This window comes from Tyto alba, unplaced genomic scaffold, assembly GCF_018691265.1.
Source record: "Tyto alba isolate M040663 unplaced genomic scaffold, T.alba_DEE_v4.0 Super-Scaffold_16, whole genome shotgun sequence".
In the NCBI taxonomy this organism is placed as follows: Eukaryota; Metazoa; Chordata; class Aves; order Strigiformes; family Tytonidae; genus Tyto; species Tyto alba.
Window position 1 is genome coordinate 9,838,119 of NW_024881278.1, and position 18,560 is coordinate 9,856,678.

The window sequence follows — 18,560 nt, forward strand, 5'->3', positions numbered from 1 at the left end:
GTGGCTCTGTTCAATTTGTGCTTGAGCATTATCAGTGTCAGAACACCTGAGGCAAGAGCTAGCAGGTAGCAAAGAGCAGGCCACCCATTTTGGGAGACTAGGATGACCTCATGAAGAACTACCTGAAAAACGGTGTTGGGACAGCATGCATGTGGAGAGGAAAACAGTTCTTTAGGAAACAGTGTGTTAGATTCAAATTACAGCAGTCTGTTTTTGACAGCAGGTTCAATAAACCAAATTGATCCACCTCCACCCAGCTCAGCATGCAGTCAGAACACTGTATTTTAATACTCCTTTGTAGCTACAGTTATACCCACCCCAAAATGAGGTCAACCGGATTTATTGCTTACTGAGAGTGAAATAAACACTTGGAGATTGAATAATTCTTTCTTTTTCGATGTTAAGGTTTATTGTGCACACCTTTTCTGGCATTATTCCTAGTGAGGATGTGTATACCTCAGCTGACTGTGGAGCATTTAGCTCCTCTTTCAGAGAGCAGCACACCCAGGGAGAACTCTTCTCTCAGGTCTTCCGTAGTACCCTGTGCCATTCCTGTCAATAAGTATCAACACCTCTTCAGCCTGATGGTACCTGTTGCTTAGCCTCTCCTTGAATTCAGATGGGCAGTTTTGGTTATTACTGGTCTGACTCCAGGCCTACATTTAAATGTGATCTGTACTGCTACTTACAACACATTTACTTGGAGCAGTGAGTAGAATTAATGAGACCTGAAAAATGCCTTTGGGTCCAAGGATCTACAGGAAAGGCTTAAATGAATTTGAGTAATGTGGGATTCTTAAATACACTCTTCAGATTTACACAGTGATATTTTCCCCAGAGTTTGTGGTGCATAACTTCATAGAATGATAAACCACACACGTCTAAATGTTCCTTGAGTTATATTAAATATATTGGGCTACTACAGCTCAGTATAGGGTGATCACCTAGTTCTACAATTCTACTCTGCTTGCAGGTGATTCATTTAAAGCTTCCAAGGGGCTGTCAATGAACCAAAGTCATGATGTGTCTGGTTAAACTGGTTGTGTGTGTATTTTATATTGATCTGATATTCTTGATTCAGTACCAATCACAATAATAGCATGAGTGTACCTTTGTGGACTGCTAAAGAAATGTGGGGGTTAAAATACCTCAGAGCCATACACACTAAAACAAAAATATCTGGAAGTTAAAAAAAGTAAGTGAATATAGTGGAGCACAGTAGCAGCCAAACTGACGACTTCATTTAATTATAGGGAGACTCAGTCTAAAGACTTTAACAGTTAAAAAGACACAACAGAAGAAGGTAATGTTCCATATTGGTACATTAAACCTCTTGTTTATATTTCACTTACTGGATTCTCAGTTTTTGTAGTGATTGTATTCAGATCTGGAGGACTTCTACTTCTTAGCAGGGAAGAAAATGATAGAAACTCTCTTTTTCTGGGGAGTGTAGTGGGTGAAAAAGAGCCTAAGTTGTCTGTGTGTGGGGAGTGAATATCCAAATTTGCATTTTTGAATGCTTAAGCAGCAATCTGCTACTTGCCAGCTGCAACCAGTATAGTCTGGATTTAAATTCTGATAATCTAGGCTAAACTGAAGTGGCACAGCCGGAATCCTCTAGTTAGTGGATGGTGATCGCTTGTTGAGCTTCTGCATGTAGACTATTTAGATTTGGAAAAATGTCATTTTGGGGGCCTGGGAAGAAGAGGGTTGGGAGGCAAAATGAGGGGTTCCCGAAAGGAAGAAATGGTTTCAGGAAGGAGGAGGGGCTCTGGAAATAAGGTGAAGGATGTGGTTGGAAGAAAGAACTTGAAAAAGAAAACGGGAGAAAATTCTTCCCAAAAGCTAGATTACACAATAAATCAAGAGATACAGGAATAAAATGACAATTGCCACAAACCAGATTGAGAGAGAGCTTGGAAGAATATTAATAGGAAATAGCAAAAGATTCTTCAGCCTTATAAACTACAAATAGCAATGACTGAGGGCTGGTTCCCTGTATAATGAGGGAGAGGAACATAATCTAAGCGTAACGAAGAGTTGAACTGACTGGTGTTGTGCTGGGATTTATCAGGCTATACTTTGGATGTTGACCATTAGGGCAAAGGCAAGATGCCTGGCAGCTGTGGGTTTATGTAAATAGAAATTTCCACTTTCTAGATGAGAACCCAAATAGCTCAATCCTTTCAAGTCAGGAGACCAACTAATTTCCACCCCACAATGCTGAAAGAGCTGGCACATGAAATTGCAGGTCTGCCAGTGAATATTTTTAATAAAACTCGGGGGAGAATGGATATGACTACAGAATAGCAAATGCACCTTTATTTAAGAAGGGGGAGATGAAGTAATGTGGGAAAGGACAGGTCATTAATCTCACCTCAGCTGCATGCATGGCTTAGAACAAAGTTTGAAGTAAGAACTAATTAAGACACATGAGAAAATGGGCAATGGGATAAAGAGCAACCTGGCTTTACCACAAGTACGCTAAAGAAAAGGCAGGCACCTGGCTTTCTATGTCTTAAAAAAAAGTGCTCAAAAATCTGGAAGAGTACTTCCGAGTACCTACTCTCTGGAGAAGGTTCTTAATTATCATTCCTTAGTGGCTCAGACCTTACAGTGGTTGTGCTCAGCATTTCCCTCCAGTCTTCCCTAAAGTTTCCTGCTGAATAAACTGATCTTCAGTAGTCATTTAAAACATAGCTGTGGTCTCCTCCCTGCATACCAGACACCAAAAGCTAGATGCAAAGCTGAGGCTTACTATGATATTAGAATATTTTACATAATTGTTTCTGCAGTATTTTATTTTTAATGTTGATAACTGCTTTGTGTGTCTGCAGTTAAGTGTCCTCATTTGGAAACGAGGACAGTGTGTACTGAACCAGACAGAATATTAAAAAGAAATTTTAGTGGGGTTTAATTTTGCTTCAAAACAAACCCACAACAATCATCATTTTTCAAATGCTTTTTAGGAGCAGCCTTCAATCTACATTGTTATGAACAATCAGTTGGTCAAATAAGCAAAGTGAAGAGACTGTTCTTCTGTGAACGTTATGCAATTTAATTGTAGTATCTTAGAATTACCCAGAATACGTTCACATTAGGGCTATTTTTATGATTCTTGTGTAGTGTAGAGAGATATCAGGGAAAGTTGGGTTGTGTTAGGTTAAGTGCTATCTCAGTCTACTTCCACTCTCCAGTTCAGCTCAGGTATTTCTACAGTACATTGTAATCTGCATTACAGAAAAAAACAGTGCCACTTTGGCAACCTTGGCTGAAGCATGGGTGATAGTACTGGATGTCAGGCTGAACCATATGCGACTTCTCTGTTTCTTTAAATTATTACATCTGTATGCAACAATAACCATATATACTGGTAGAGATATGCAAAGTAAAGGAACCAAATGCTTCTTGAAAATTGCTGTAATCACCAATATATACTTAAAATGTGTTTCCTTTAAATATTAGTTTACACCTTTTACTTTGTATATAAATGATCCTTATACATTTTGAGCTGCTTAGGATATTACTTCAACAGAGAACTTGAATTGTGAGATCCTCATAACCGTTAAAGTTTTTGATTCTGAAGATATTTCTGATTAGCTGCAAGTTACCTTACAGACCACCAAGAAACAGGAAGGGTGTTGCTGCTTGTAGGTGGGGGAAAAGAGCAGTGGTGACCTTCATCTGCTGTCTACCTCATGAAGCAGCAAGGCTTCCTGAGAGGCTTTCAGAAGGATTTGCATGTGATGCTCATATGTGTTAGGTAGGTCTAGCTTTTACATCTAACTCCTGCACTCTGGAGATGAAGTATGTCAGGAAATGCTGGACACCGAGGAACAGGACTGATACTGCCTAAAGGCCATGCTAAGCCAAAGAACTGTGTGTCTGTCATTCAAAAAAACTTGCAATGAGGGAGAGAGGAACATGGAGAAAACACTTGGTTGTTCTTGGTAGAAGGCTACAGGTGTAGCAATTAAGTGGTAACTGAAGCTTCATGATCATGGTAGAATCTTGTAACAGTCAGGAAAATTGCAATCTATTTGGATCTCAGGCCATGCAACTACACACGGTGAGGTGATTTTTCCTTATTTGAATTTCAGTCAGCCAGTAGCAAATGTCTTTATTTTATATTATCCCTTACGGTCTGCTGAAACATATTTCTGCGGTTCCTAAATTCAGATTTCGAGTCCCATTTGTCTTGCTGAGAATGTATGTGTTTAGTGTTTTCAAAGGCCTGCAGCAAACTAAGAAATTCCCCAAATTTAGCCTTTAATAATTTCTGTCCATGGTACCTCTCAGTTATATTTCTCCTGTCTTTTAGTCTCTCTGTTCTTACAGACCTTTCTGCGCTTCTCATGATTAAATTTGGCTGATGAAGATAAAAGAATTAGGAAACAGATAAGAACAATGGGATACTCCCTTACCTCCCCCTCTCCCCCCGCCTCCAAATATAGATGTGGACAGAATGCATACCACTGCATGTGTGTGAGAGTAGTGTTCCTCCTTACCTAGCACAGCTGACCATGTGCTTCCAAATATTAATCTGATAGGGCAGCATTTCTTTGTGTGTGACTGAGGATGATGCATAAGGAAGAAGGAAGAAAGGGTACGAGGAAGCATAGAAAAGCATTATGTCTCTAGACTGCTGCAGGTCTATCAATTGCATGGGTTTGGGGAAAAGTATGCCAGTGTGTTAATGTTCCCTTTTTTCTTTAGATGGGCTGATTTAGAAAAGTTGCTTCCCGGGAGATTTTGTACATTCCAAATTATCTAGGCTAAAGAAATGTAATCACCCAGTTTGCATTGATTTTTTTTTTTTTTTTTTTTTTTTTTTGGCCATTATTAAGGTTTAATCATATTAACCTCCGAAGTCAATTTCAAAACTTTCATTCAATTCAGGTATATAAAGATCTCTGAGACTGATGTAAATTTTGGGTCACTCTTTGCTTGTCACCTTCGTTTTTAGAACACTCTTATTCAGTCTAGATTTTATTGTCTTTTGATGCTTGGTGGTTTCTAAAACAGACCAAGAGCTGGGTGAAAACCTGTGAGTCAATTCTCATTAACTTTGGAGAAATTCAGATATGAACCAGATCTTGCCTTGAGCGAAATTTTGACTGGAGTTAAAGAAAAATAAAATAGTAACTAATGCTTTCTGTCATTACATCCAATACTCACGATGATTGGCAGCAAAATTTTAAACACATCATTATGTACTAGTTAGGCAACCTACATACTGATAAGCTGGATATTGCCAGGTGAAATCTAAATTAATTCTGACTTTAGAGCTATTAATGATTTCAGCAATATGTAAAGAGCGATATGTAAAATATTTAAGGTGGAAAAAGGGATGAAGACATGATATTACCTTTTGTGGCAGGTTGATCCTGGCTAGCAGCTATGCACCCACGGGGTTGCTTGCTCACTTCACTCCCTCTTCCCACCCCTGCTGGATGTGAGAAAGAACAGGAAGATCAAAAGTAGGAACACTCATTGGTTAAGATAAAGACAGTTTAATAGGTGAATAAAAGAAGGAAAACCCAAAGAGGTGCAAGGGTAAGCACCCAGCACCTATCGGGCACCTATTTTCAGGGGCAGCCTTAGGAATCAGGTATTTGTGTAGTACCCACCTCTAACTTTTGGTCTCTTCAAAAATCCTCCTGTTGTGTCAAGATAACACACACTGCATTTCAAAACCCAGTGAGTAGTAAAAATGGCCTTGCATGCTTTGTATGCTAGCTAATGAGTGCAGCATTTTGGTTTTGTTTTGTAAAGCTGATAAATTATTGCTATAAAGGTATGAAAAATGCAGGTTTTCACACAATAACTGAACTTATGTATTCTGGTTTTGCTGTGAGCACCTAGCCATGTAATAGTATTTTTCTTTAGCTATTCACAAGAAAACCAAAAGAAAGGTTAGAAATCTCACTTTTTAGTTTCGTGAACACTGGGAACGAAGAGCAGCTTCTACTGTATGACAAGTAAAGCCTCCTTGCTATCAGTTGAAAGAAAGATTCCTACTAAATTACTAATTTCTCTTCAGACCTGTGCATTGATTTAGTGATAAGGTTTCAGTTAAAATAATCGTTAGCATAATACAGCCCATGCTAAGAAGTGTGTGAAAGACAATGCACCCAAACAAATGTTTGTTTGAGCTGTTTCCAGTGGATGTAAGAAAGGAGCAGTATAGATTCAGTTTGGGCTATGAGCAAACCTGATTAAAATTGATGGGGTTAGAACTGGGATTAATATGTCTAATTACTGGTAAAATATTTTAATTAAAAAAAAGGGATCCTACTGTGGCAAAAGCTACTGAATTTAAGACATAAGGGAGATACAAGGATGAAACTCAAATTTGTCTTATAGTTGTAATTGTGCTGTAGTTGGGTACTGGGGCTGTACCTGTGTGCACACCTAGTGCACTTGATTTATTAATTCCCTGGGTGGTTCAGGATCTCGCTGATGTGTCTGCCTAGGTGTGACAGTCAACTGGTTTGAGACAATGAGACTTGAGACAAGGGGATTTCTGAATCGTAACCACCTTCGTCAGAGCTGAGTGGAGAACCTGGCCGTATTAGAGTGTCTGAGTGGTTTCTACTGCAGAACTGACCAAACTGGACATAGATGACACTTGTAAATAGTCAGCAGAAACTGTTCTTGCAAATGCAGAAATGGTCATGTAGGACAGTCTTTTGTATGTAGCTAAGACAGGTAGGAGAAGCTTTGTGCATAGGCTAGGATACAAATAGTGGTGACGCATCATGCATGGGCTGGAGCAGTCAAGTACAACCAGGTGAGATGCATGTAAGAAATCAGCTGAAGAGAAGTTCAGGGAGTTTCACCCAGTTCATGTGAAGTCAGCTTTGGAAGGACATTTGTGAATAAGTGTCATTGTCAGTTGGAGAGCAGCTGACTTCCTATTCAAGAGATTTGATTACCCATGTAGTAAGCATTACCCTATGCAAAGTTCTCAATAAAGCAGGGTTTTTTTTTTTAAACAGTCTGTGATTGCCTATGGGACAATACTGATAGGTATTGCATCATAATTAGTCACAATGAAGTGAGGTTTTTTTGCTAAGATACTGAATACTACATGGCTGTAGAAATATTTTCCCATGATAGTATTGACCACTTGACTAACTGCATGCCTAGCGTGAGTAGAAGAACGATCAATATTTTCTGAATCCCCAGGGTCCCAATGGATATTCTGAAACCAAATCACCTAATAGCATTTGCTGAATAAAAGTTACATTATTTCATTCTGAAAATCTTATTCCACCAACCTTCAGGTTTTCTAGTGAGTAACAGTTTGTTATTACCAGATAAAGCCCTCAGAGAATGGTGATTAGTCCTTGAATGTTATCCACATTCAACACGTAGGTGATGGATAGCTGGCAAAACTGTGACATGGAGGCCTGTTCCTTTCTGGAGTCGTTCTGAAAACAAAGCCAAAACGGCATTAGAAAGACTGTTAAACAACAACAGAAAGTGAAGAGTGGATGGTAGAGTCAAAGGGAGTACAAATCCAGAACAGACTCACGCATTTACAAAACTAATCAAAGAAGGTGAACTAAATTCTTTTATATGCTGTAATGCTAGCTTCATGGGTAACAAAACAGAGAATGATTGCTTATTCATAGACATTAATTTGATTGAGTTACTATTAATAACACCTGAGAGGGAGGTTTTTATTACTGGAGTAAAAATGATGATCAGGAAGTATTGAGTGAGGAAAATTGGAGAGGAAGTGTCAAATTGCACTAAAAATGGCATATCCTGTTGCTAAATTACTGGTACCTCAGAGACAAATCATGTTCATTGCTTGCCAATTTCTGAAAACTGAAACTGTTATTTGCCGTGTGAACCGAATTTGGGCAGAAAAATAGGAATGATAAGTGGGAACTAGTTAGGAATATTTCAGTAAATGTCTACAGATCGATGATCTAATCCGTGATCAAGACACTGAGCATGAGAATTGTTAGTGCTAAAGAAAAATGACATGGCTAGGCAGCAAATGAAAGCAAGTTTAATATCTTTTTTGCCTGGCCAATGGACAGATATTAGCCATTTTAAACCAATCTGTATTTCACTTAGTCCCCTGTTTGCTTACATAATTTCAGAAGTTCAGTTAAACATAACTAACTTCATGATCACACTGCTAATACATTAGTATTTTTTAGGGGACAGCAATGGCCTAAAATAATATAAATAAAAACTTGAGTCACACCCCCTCAGTCCAGTTTTTCATGGGCTTACACAGCATTATGTGCATGGACCCCTGTGCTTTGTTGAGTCTGTGTTCAAACGGATACTGTAGTCCTGTCTCTTACAGCAGTGAGAGGGAGAGGAGCAGGTCAGAAGGTTCTTCTGTGAAAAGAAAAATATTCTGTATCTACAGATCTAAATAATTTTAAGAGTCTTCCTGTATCATTGATGTTGATTTTTCAGGAAGTTATCAAAATCATGACAAACTTCCCTGAAATGATTGCAACATTTAAATATACCTAAAAGAGGCAATTTTTGGTAATTCTTGGCCTGTCAGTCTGGCATCAGTCCTGAACAAAATAGTGCTAGACAATATACCTTCATAGAAATGTCTGTTACTATTGAATCTAAAGCATTGATAATTTAATGGAAATATTATTAAACCTTGATAAAATACTGCATTAATATTATACAACTTTCTCACTAGGAATAAAAATGACACAAAGTCAAATTGTTATACAATATATGGATGAAAACCAGCTAAGTGGTGTGTCTCAAACCTGAACTGTAAACAGGAAGAAATTACTCCAGTCTGAAATCTTTCCTATTTCTTTGTCTCTTTCTAGAATTGGCTTAGCAATAAGATATGTAGCACTGGTGAAGTTTAAAGTGATGCAAATATTTGGAATATGGCAGTTGCTGGAAGAGAGAAGACAGCTGATGCAGAATGATCTGAATTTTTTTGGTATACTGAAAAGGGCAAAGAAAACTGTCCTTTAGTGTGAAATTCTTCCTGTGTAGGTAATGACAGTAAGGATGGAGAATTCTCTTCTGGCAAGTGATGTTGGAAAAGTCTTGAAACTCCTGTGGGTTATCACTCAGGAGTGAAATGAGTGTAATGTCATGACCATAAGACTTTTGCCATATGCATGGGCAATTATCAAGCAATTGGGGTACAGAAGGTACCTAATCTGTACATTTGGTATCCACTGTCACTAATGGATGAGAGTGTAAATGAATACTGACCCAGCTAAGTCCAGACTTGAAAGCCACTTGGCTGACTTACTGTGTTTGACTGTGCCACCACTGTGGCATTAGAAGGTCTCTACACTGTCCTCCTATGGGGGAGGTATGGATGCAGAATACAACAAATGATACATAAATAGAGTCCACACTATGTGGTTGTTTAGTCAGGCAGGTATGACAATAACAAAGTCAGGAGGCTGGGAGTTGAAACTGCCAAATTCAAAGGTGAAAAAAAACATATGAACAGGGAGGGTAATTAATTTTTCCCTTAGCATGACAACTGTGGTGGTTTGCTGTCCACCTTCAGGGATTTAAAAATGAAGAATGTGTTTCCTCCTGAGAGAGTACATGATATTCCAAGCAACAGCAGAGTCCCATGGCTTCCCTTATGCACTGAGTCAGTCATAGACCACAGCAGTCCCTACAGGCATCATGATCTGGGTTAGCAATCTCCCAAGTAAAAAACTGAAAAAAAAAAAGAAATCGTTGTACTGTTGTATTGACTCATGCAACAACAGAGTTGAGATCAAACACACCTTCGTGAATCTCCCAGTAAGCAAAGTAAGATGTAGCATATCAGAAAATACTCAAAATGTTCTACATGTGAAAAAGAAAGTTCCTGGCTCTTGATTAGCCTCAGAAATTTCATCAGTGGCAAATTAGCAAAAGGTAAAAGTACAGCAAGAGAACTTGCATAATTTACATTCTTCAAATGGGTTCAGTTTAGAAGGTTAATATACAACACAAGGAGACCCCATAGGCATAGTGTCCTATCACAGAACATTATCAAATGCCAGGTGTGACAGCCTGTGAGATGAAGGTCAAGAATTTATCATCCTTTCATTAAATAATCAGAATGAAAATCAAAGAACAATAAAAGGGGAGAAAATCAGCAGCTATAATGGCAGCAAGATTAAAAGTAGCTCTTTCAGAAAGATTACTGTTAAAGTCCTCTAAATTTTAACAGTAAATGGCAAGCTTGTGTGTTTTGCTGGGGTTGAAAACCCTGAGCTACTTTCTCCAGTGTGTTGACCTTTCAATTGTAATTTTCCTTTGAGCAAATTGATAATAGGAAAATAAGAGAGAAGATAATCTCACCCTGATGTTCTCTGCCCATTCACTGCCTTGCTAGATGCTCGAGATTCTGTTTTCAAATGAGAAAAAAGCCCTTCTTTCATTTGAAAACTCATGAGCTATTTAGCTTTAAATCACAGGAGGTACAGCAACCTCAATTGTTTGCATTGTGTGAATAATTATGTTTCTCCTATGAGAAAATGAAATTATTACTTGGTTTAATATGTTGCTTCTTAATTCAAGGAGAGGTTTACCTTTCTAAGCTTTATTTTAAAGAATGAATTTTTCATTTACTCTTCCTCTTCCCCCCCTTGTCCTTCTTCCTTTTTATTATGTCATTAAGGGAGCTAGATACATTTCAGCTGCTGTGGCCTCAGAAGCCATGATAGAAAGAAAAGAGGAGGTATCTTCATCTTTGAGTTATACGGTGACCACAATAAACACTTTAATTACATATTCCTGTGGTCTTTCAGTGATGCTTACAGGTGAAGTAAATACTAAATCCCTTTCCTTATTGCAGAAGTCAGGAATTGTCCGTTTTCTATATAAACTGCCCTGTGTTTGAATAAATATACTGATTATGACATTAAATTAATAGTGCAACTGTGTCTGCAATAAAGGCAGAGTCCTAGCAATTCTGGCAATGAATCCAGTCTCATAATAATGTAATTATTTTATATATTCTTATTTTGCTAGGCTTTGATTCTATTTAAAGGAAAATAATATATTCCTCTTTTCTTCTGCACAGCAACAGAGGAAGCTGGTAGTAACAGAATGTTCTATTAACTGAACTAATGGAGCAGCTCTTTCTGCTAAACTTGTATAACTCTTTGGAAACACCATGTGCTGCTTGTTCACTTTCAGTCTCTTTCCTAATCATTTTAGCAAGTCAAGTAAGGTCCCTCCTTCTTTAAGGATGCTTCCATACATCACAGTCTTGAAGCCTCACTTGCTGCTAATTGCAGTGATTGCAAATATGTTGACACTAAAACTTGGTAAGTGCTGAAAAGAAATCTGCAAATATTTATTTGACTTAGTAAGCACATTTGCTTTGGCAGTGTTCACACCCCTTGGAGATTTTCTTTCACTTGCAAGCTCTTAATGGCATGAATGGTTGCAAAGCAATGTATTTTGAATAAATACTGCAATTCCTGGAAAGCAAATTTCAAAATAAAAATGGTAAATATTCTTGCCATAAAACTGATTCTTAAGCAGACTGTTGGACCTACTGAAGTTCGTGTGCTATCCTGTAGATGAAATAGCTTGTGAGTTTTCAACAACACATACGAGAGATCAGTGAAACTGCCAGTTTACACCAGCAAAAAGCTTGACTGCTAAGCCATATCCATAGAGCCATCTGGGCATCATTACTTGAGATGTGCACAGTTTGTCCTTGGGGAAATGAGGGATTTAAATGCCAAAATAAATGTACTGTGCTACAGTTTAAAATATACACTGAATTGTTTTACCATTCTCATCTATCTCTCCTTTTGGAAGCTGCAGAGCCCTGCAGTGATCAGTTTATTAGTGAACCTTTGTGAAAAATCTTGCTCAAAGGATTCCTATCACTTTGTGCCTTCCAAAACTCCTCCCATGTTTCCCTTGCAGGATTTTTGCTGTCAGCCTTACATACTTGAGAACGTAACAGTAAGGAAAATACGCTAATGAGGTTGAAAAGGAAGAAAAATACAGGCAAGGAGATAAGAGGAAATGAAGGAAATAATCCTTATTTATAAAGAAATTTTGTTTTAAAGAGGAAATGGAATAGATGGATTTGTAATTTTTGACTGGTAAATTTCAGACTTGCACATACGTGTCGTGAAAGGCTGGTAAATTAAGATAGAATATTATAAAATTGTGAAGCCTAATTTTTTAACTGCCCTTCCGCCCCGGTCTCTATTATTTTATATTTAAAATGTCATCAGGAATATTACCCATTAAGGCTAAGCATGAGAACAAGGCTAAGCATGAGAAATAAAATTACTCTTTTCTTTCAATTCATCTCTAATATATTTATTGCAGTGTTAAGGGAAAAACAGAATATTAGTTTTCTCCAGCATTTCATCTTGCACTGCTCTTTAGGCTCAATTTACTGGATCCTACTTCGATGAAGTTACGTTAAAAAAAATCAAATTATAAAAATGTGCTGATACTCAACCTTACAGAAATTGTATTTCAGGCTTAAAGAAAGCAGTTTTCTCTTTTATATGGGTGCAAAATGTAGGATGTTGACAAAGCTCTAGAAAGAATTTAAGGCAGAAAAAGGAGTTACATTCCTTTGGAAAATAGAATGGTTGCCATATAATTTTTCTTTAGACGCTTCCCTTTCCTTTGCCTCAGTCCCTGCTATTTAAAGTTTCTGTGTGTTGTTAGACAAAAATCTAGATCAGTTTACTGTCAGAGTATGCAGCTTTTCCCGAAGTATTATAATAAGAAACCAAATCACCTGCAATGTTTGCAAGCAACTTAGTGTTGCTGTGTGTGTATTCAGTGTTTTACAAAATGCAGTTAATTGTTTTAATTGTTTATTTAGCAGTATCTGATTAAACATGCAGATATAACACCATAATTAAGCTAGTTCTGCTCTGAACTTGATACATATCAGCTCAGATGCTGAGGTCTAATCACTGGTAGTTGTAAGCACTAGTTGCACCTGCTGAAAGAAATGCATGAATATCTTACAGAAGCTTGAAGCTTGGGAGGGGGAGTTTTTATCAGGCTTATAGAAAACTATCACCTTGGCATTAAATGGCGTGAACAACAGCATGTACTTCCTTTACAGAACTCTCAAACTAAGGATGTTTCTTCTTTTTATCTTTTTTTTTCTTCTTCTTCTTCTTTAAGTGACGTGCACGATTTTAGTAAGAGACTCTTTGTCCTGAAGATCATATCTTTGAAGCATATAAGTCAGGCAAAGTGTGGCAGAAGGGAAGAACTGTTATAACTAATTTACAGGAAACTGAAGCTCAAAGATGTTAACTTTTTCCAAGATCAGACAGGAGGCTGGAACTGTGAATCAATGTATGGACCTTAAGGGCAAGATGCTCCTTCTGGATTTGTTTCCTTAAATATTGGAAAGAAAATGTTTGTGATCTCCAGATTTGACATGGGAGGGAAAGTTCTCCCATTGCAAATCTCCATGGAAACTCACAATACAGGTTGAAATGGAGACTGCCAAGCAAAAGTAGTGCGGCTCTGGGCTGTTTAACTGTAGCAAAGAATTTTCTGTGTGGTAACATCTCCTTAAAAGGAATTAGGAACTGTGAAAAAAAGGAAGTGTCTTTGGCAAGGACTTTTGTTGTTAGTGAAATGTTGTAGCAGCATGGCACCTTTATGGCAGGGTTATCATATTTTAAGGGCTGAAAAGTAGGACAAATCCAGAAAAAAAATCACTGTCAGGGTAAACCAAATTTTCTTACTGCACCTGTAGGGTAGAACTGTGATTGTATTTGCATAATTTATTCTGTATTTTTCTGGATGCCCAGCAACCAGAAAAAGCAGAGGAAGTCTTGACTGGTAGACTTTTCAAATGGGTACAGAATTTGCTATATAGAATTAAGGTTTTGAGTTATAAGGGTTGTCTGGCAAACCACCTTCAATTTTCTTCTCGTGTTCTAGAGCATAAAGGACAGACTCGACCTGTTCTGGATTAAATGCCACAGAGGAGAAATTTTGTATCTTCTTAGGTCTAAGATTTCAAGGTGGCGTTAAGCACTGTGGTCCTTTTTATGCAAAAGTAAATACGTCAGAGACTAATGTTGCTTCCATCTGCTTGTACATGTCTCAATTTAAATAATAAATTGTAAGTCCTAAAAAAAATAAAATTGGACCTTATCTGTTCTAAACTGAATGTGGAAATTTAGTTTGTTTTGCGTTGATGGTGCTGCTTTGTCAGTTCTACAAAGACTAAAACAAAGATGTTAAACAGCACTGGCCCCCATATCGACCCCCAGGTAATGCCACTTATCACTGCCCTCCACTTGGACATCGAGCCATTGACCATAACTCTTTGAGTATGACCATCTAGCTGATTCTTTATCCATGCCTGAATTTCCTTTCAAAGATAACATTGATATTTGTGCAGTGGTCCTGATTCTGCAGTTATCTGTTTGTTAAGTGCTTAATATCCCTGCATTTAAAATTCATACCTTCAAGTGTTGTTTTTTGAAGGAATGAGGTCTTTGTACACGCCAACGTGTGCACAAAGTGATAATGAACTCATAATCACTCTAGGAAGCTTAGAAATCACTCTCATTGCAGGAAACTACTTAAAAACGTTTTAAGTCCTATATAAATTACCATGAATTAATGAGACTTTCACTGAAGTGGAACTGTCATCCTCACTAATGCTAAATGGAATCACTATTGTCAGTCTAATACATTGAATAAGAAATCTGTCCATTACAGTTTAAGGATATGGGACAGACAGGTCTCCTGATAATACATTCGCAAGCAGAGGAGCTGTGTATAAACTTATTAGCTGACCTGTCCCCACTGGGAGGGTGCCCTGTGTAGTGATGGCATTGTGTCCAGACACAGGCACAATGACACTGTGCCCATCTAATGCACCAGTTAGACTTAAATGGGGCATCACCCCCTGCAAGCTTTGAGGCATGATCTACTGAGGGAAGCTCCTTTGAATTTTAAAGGAACAGATGATAGTCTTACTTTCTTGCTTTAGGGACACACATTATGCAGTAAGGGTAAGGACCGTTCTACAGAGAGCAAGTGAGAGCAGGATCTAAATGAAAGGGGTTTGAAACACCTGGTTAGAATATGTCATCTCTCTTCATCAGCTATATGGTGAGCCCAGGAAGAGCAGGTCCCGAGTTGGTCAGCTGCAGTGGGATGGTGAAATACTCTGGTGCATCCCTTGACTAAAGCTAGAATTTCTATTGAAATAGCCCAGTGAGAGACCAAAATCTTTCAAGCAACTTTACTAGTTCAAGTGAACCCATAGGCTATGTTACAGCAGGAAGCTACCAGGCATCTGGCCTTGGACAAGAGCTGCTGCATTCCTGTTGGGGTCCTCCCGGGCTAGGAGGGAGGCAGAACACTCGAGCCCTGCTGAGCGTGCCTGATGCAGCAGTTGCAGGACTTGCAGTCTCTCACTGTCTGCTGTCAGTTACTAAATGATCGAGTTATTCTATGCTTGCTTTTGCAGAGAACAGCTTGAAATTTGACCTCTTACACAGGAAAGGTTTATTTAAGAAGTCAAGAAATATGAAATTTTAAGGTGGAAATTTTGATTCTGCTGTTCTTGGGAATGCTTTTGGGAACGCAGAATTACTAAGTGAGAAGTAGGATCAGGAAAAAGCAGAATGTTGACTGTTCTTAATGGCCAAACCTGTGGACATCTGCCAGAAAAAGTGATTTCCAGCCTGTACGTAGACTTTCTCCTGTCTCTTCTCACTGGTCTTCCTATCTCTTGAGTCCTGTTGTTCTACGGTTACTCATTTGCAACACAGAAGACTCCATCAGGAGCATCTGCTTCTTTTACTTCATGAACTTCACAAATCCCCTCTTTCTTCTCCCCTTTTCCTTTACAAATGGCTTAGGTTGCTTTTGTCTAGCATTGCAGCTGTTGATATTTCTCTTTATGGGAAATTTCTTTGGCTTTTTTTCTGTCTCATGTTGTTTTTGTGGTAACTTGCCCAGAGTGGGAGTTGGAACAAATTAATTTTCCTGAAATGTAGTTATGGGAGGGCTGCACCAGAAGATGAGAGAGAATATGAGAGGATCTCCATTACTGTGTTTATAGCTACCTGTCGCTATTGATCATTAAGTAATCTTGCTAGAAGTATGGCTTCAATTTTCTTTTTTCAATGTGGATTAAGCGGTGTTGCCAACACACATTTTTCTCTGTCAGACATTACAGTAAGTATGTGGCACACAAAAGTTTGAAAGCCATCTCCTCAGATTGCTGTTTAAAAAATACTTTTGAATGACTCAGAGATTTTATGCTCTCTGGCATTGAAAAATTAGATTTTAACACTTTCAGCTGATTTATAAGGCTGCAAAAAGGATATTAAATGGACAAAAGAATTCAGCTGTTTGAAGTAAAAAAAAAAAAAAAAAAGAGTAGAGAGTGATGGGAAAAGGGAGATGCTTGCTTCTGAAAAGGCTTGAATTGCAGCTCCCATTTAGCATACAATGAATTGTCAAAAAAACCCACCACCCCCAACCAAAAAAGAAACCACCTTGTCTCCACGTGGTTCAGGGTAGCACTGAAGGTAAGGCAGCTGGATATTTTCTGAGGTCAGCAGTACCCCAGGGCTTGCTTTCGTACCAACTTGCACTAAGCACCTGCACATACTAAGGGAAAACAGGTGAAAATTAATTCAGAAGAAACAGTCAAGTGCCTGGAGAGACTGAGATATGGAAGTGGAGCTTGAGCAGTCTCTAAAAAAATGTCTAAAAACAAAGGGCAAAATCTTAAAATCAGTGTGAGGAATAGTGTGTGTCCATGTTTTGCCAGGGATAGCTGTGGGACTTTCTGCACTCTGAATGTGTTTTCTGGTTTGGATTCATGGGACACTTATTTCTAATGTTTCTAAGGCCTAGTGCTCGATGTAAGAAAACTAGGCAGCGAATGACGAGAGATGGCAAAATGTCCATGATACTGTTAGTAGCCAGCCACTGGTCCCCAGTGCAGCAAGACCGGCATCTGGCTGCCTCACCAAGGGGAGGGAGAGCTGGGCTGTGGATGGGTGGTGGGCTCGCAGGAGGGGTGCCAGCTGGTATCCCCTTTCTGCACATCCCTTTGGCTGGCTGGGCCTCCATCCCACTCTGCCTTTCCCCCTGCGCCTCCCCGTGCTGTGAGAGTAGTCTCTGGTGTAAGGCATGTTCCTTGTCCATCTTCTGCAGCTACAGGGCTGGCCCTGGTTGAGCACGTTAGAAGTTACTTGGTTCCCTTGGAACTAGCAGAAGTACTGAAGAACTGCTACAGGGAAGTATTGTCTGAGCATAATTTGTGGAAGTTCTGTGGCCGCCTTTGTAGGACTGTCCACCACAGCCCTCATGGGAACTGGAGGATGTTACTGGGACATGATTTATCACTGAGAGGGAGAGCTGAGCTCTCAAGTGCTGGGGTGTTTGCAGCCAGTTGGTTTGTGTGGATTTATCAAGATTTTAGGAAGTCAGTTACTCCGTTTGTACGGTATTACAATACTGAGTTAAGTCACATAAAATTCTGTAAGAAACATGGGAAGGAAAAGGTACTTCATCCAAAGGGAAGCAGTGTGGGAGGGACTTCAAGAGCCGTGGGAGCAAGAGGTGCTGACACCTCTTGCCATCAGATGTCTGTCTTGCAGCTTGCAGCAGGCTCCAGACAGCGCAGCTGTCTCTGTTTTTATGGTGCTGCAGTTCATGTGTGAAAATCACAGTAAATCCTCAGTCCTTCCTCATCTTCCCCCTGCAGTTAGGGTTTTCTGTGTCTGGTTTCTGTGGGATCACTGACTTGTGGAGTTGTGAGGCTCTGTGGGGAGAGGCTCAAGCCATCAGGTATGTGTGCAGGAGGAATACCTACCCTTCAGGGGTTCCCGGAGAAAGAAAGAGCTGCCCTGTCTGCTCTGCTCTCTGTAAATAAAATAAAATACAATCAGGAACTTAGGTGACACTGGTACTCTCCCTGTAGTGAAATGAGAATTATTCAGTAAATAATATGAAATGCTACTTTAGTAGAAGCATTTCAAGAGGATGATGCAAGTTCTCCACTCAGTGTAAGAACAGTTGGTTAACTCAGATGTCTGTCACTCCTGCATCTTCCTCAGCTGGTATTTAGGTGTGATGTGCATATCCAGCTGAGGGATGCCAGGCTCTGAACCAAACTCCCCCAACAGCTGAAAACTGTCCTCAGTTTAAGAGACATGCTTCTTTTAGGGCTATCAGGTTTCTTTTAGTTTCTTTTAGGTTAGTCTATTTTGTTTGTTTGTTTTTATTTTTTAGGTTTTAGATTTGGTTGATTTTGATGAACAGCAATAAAGGAATGTTCCATCTGCCATCTGATAAACAAGAATTAATGCTTGGAGTACAAAGAACTGTTAGCAAACTGTTTAGAGCTAACTCAGTGCAGGGTGGTATATGTAAGGAAAATGCAAGTCAAAGATTAGAGAATATAGAAGGGAAGATTAAGCCTGACCTCACAAAAGAAATAATGTTACAGATGAAAGAAAATATGAGAAGTTATGCAACTTGATAGTAAAAAACTAAAGCTTGTAGAGACATAACAAATAATGTCAAACCATTGGAAGTTA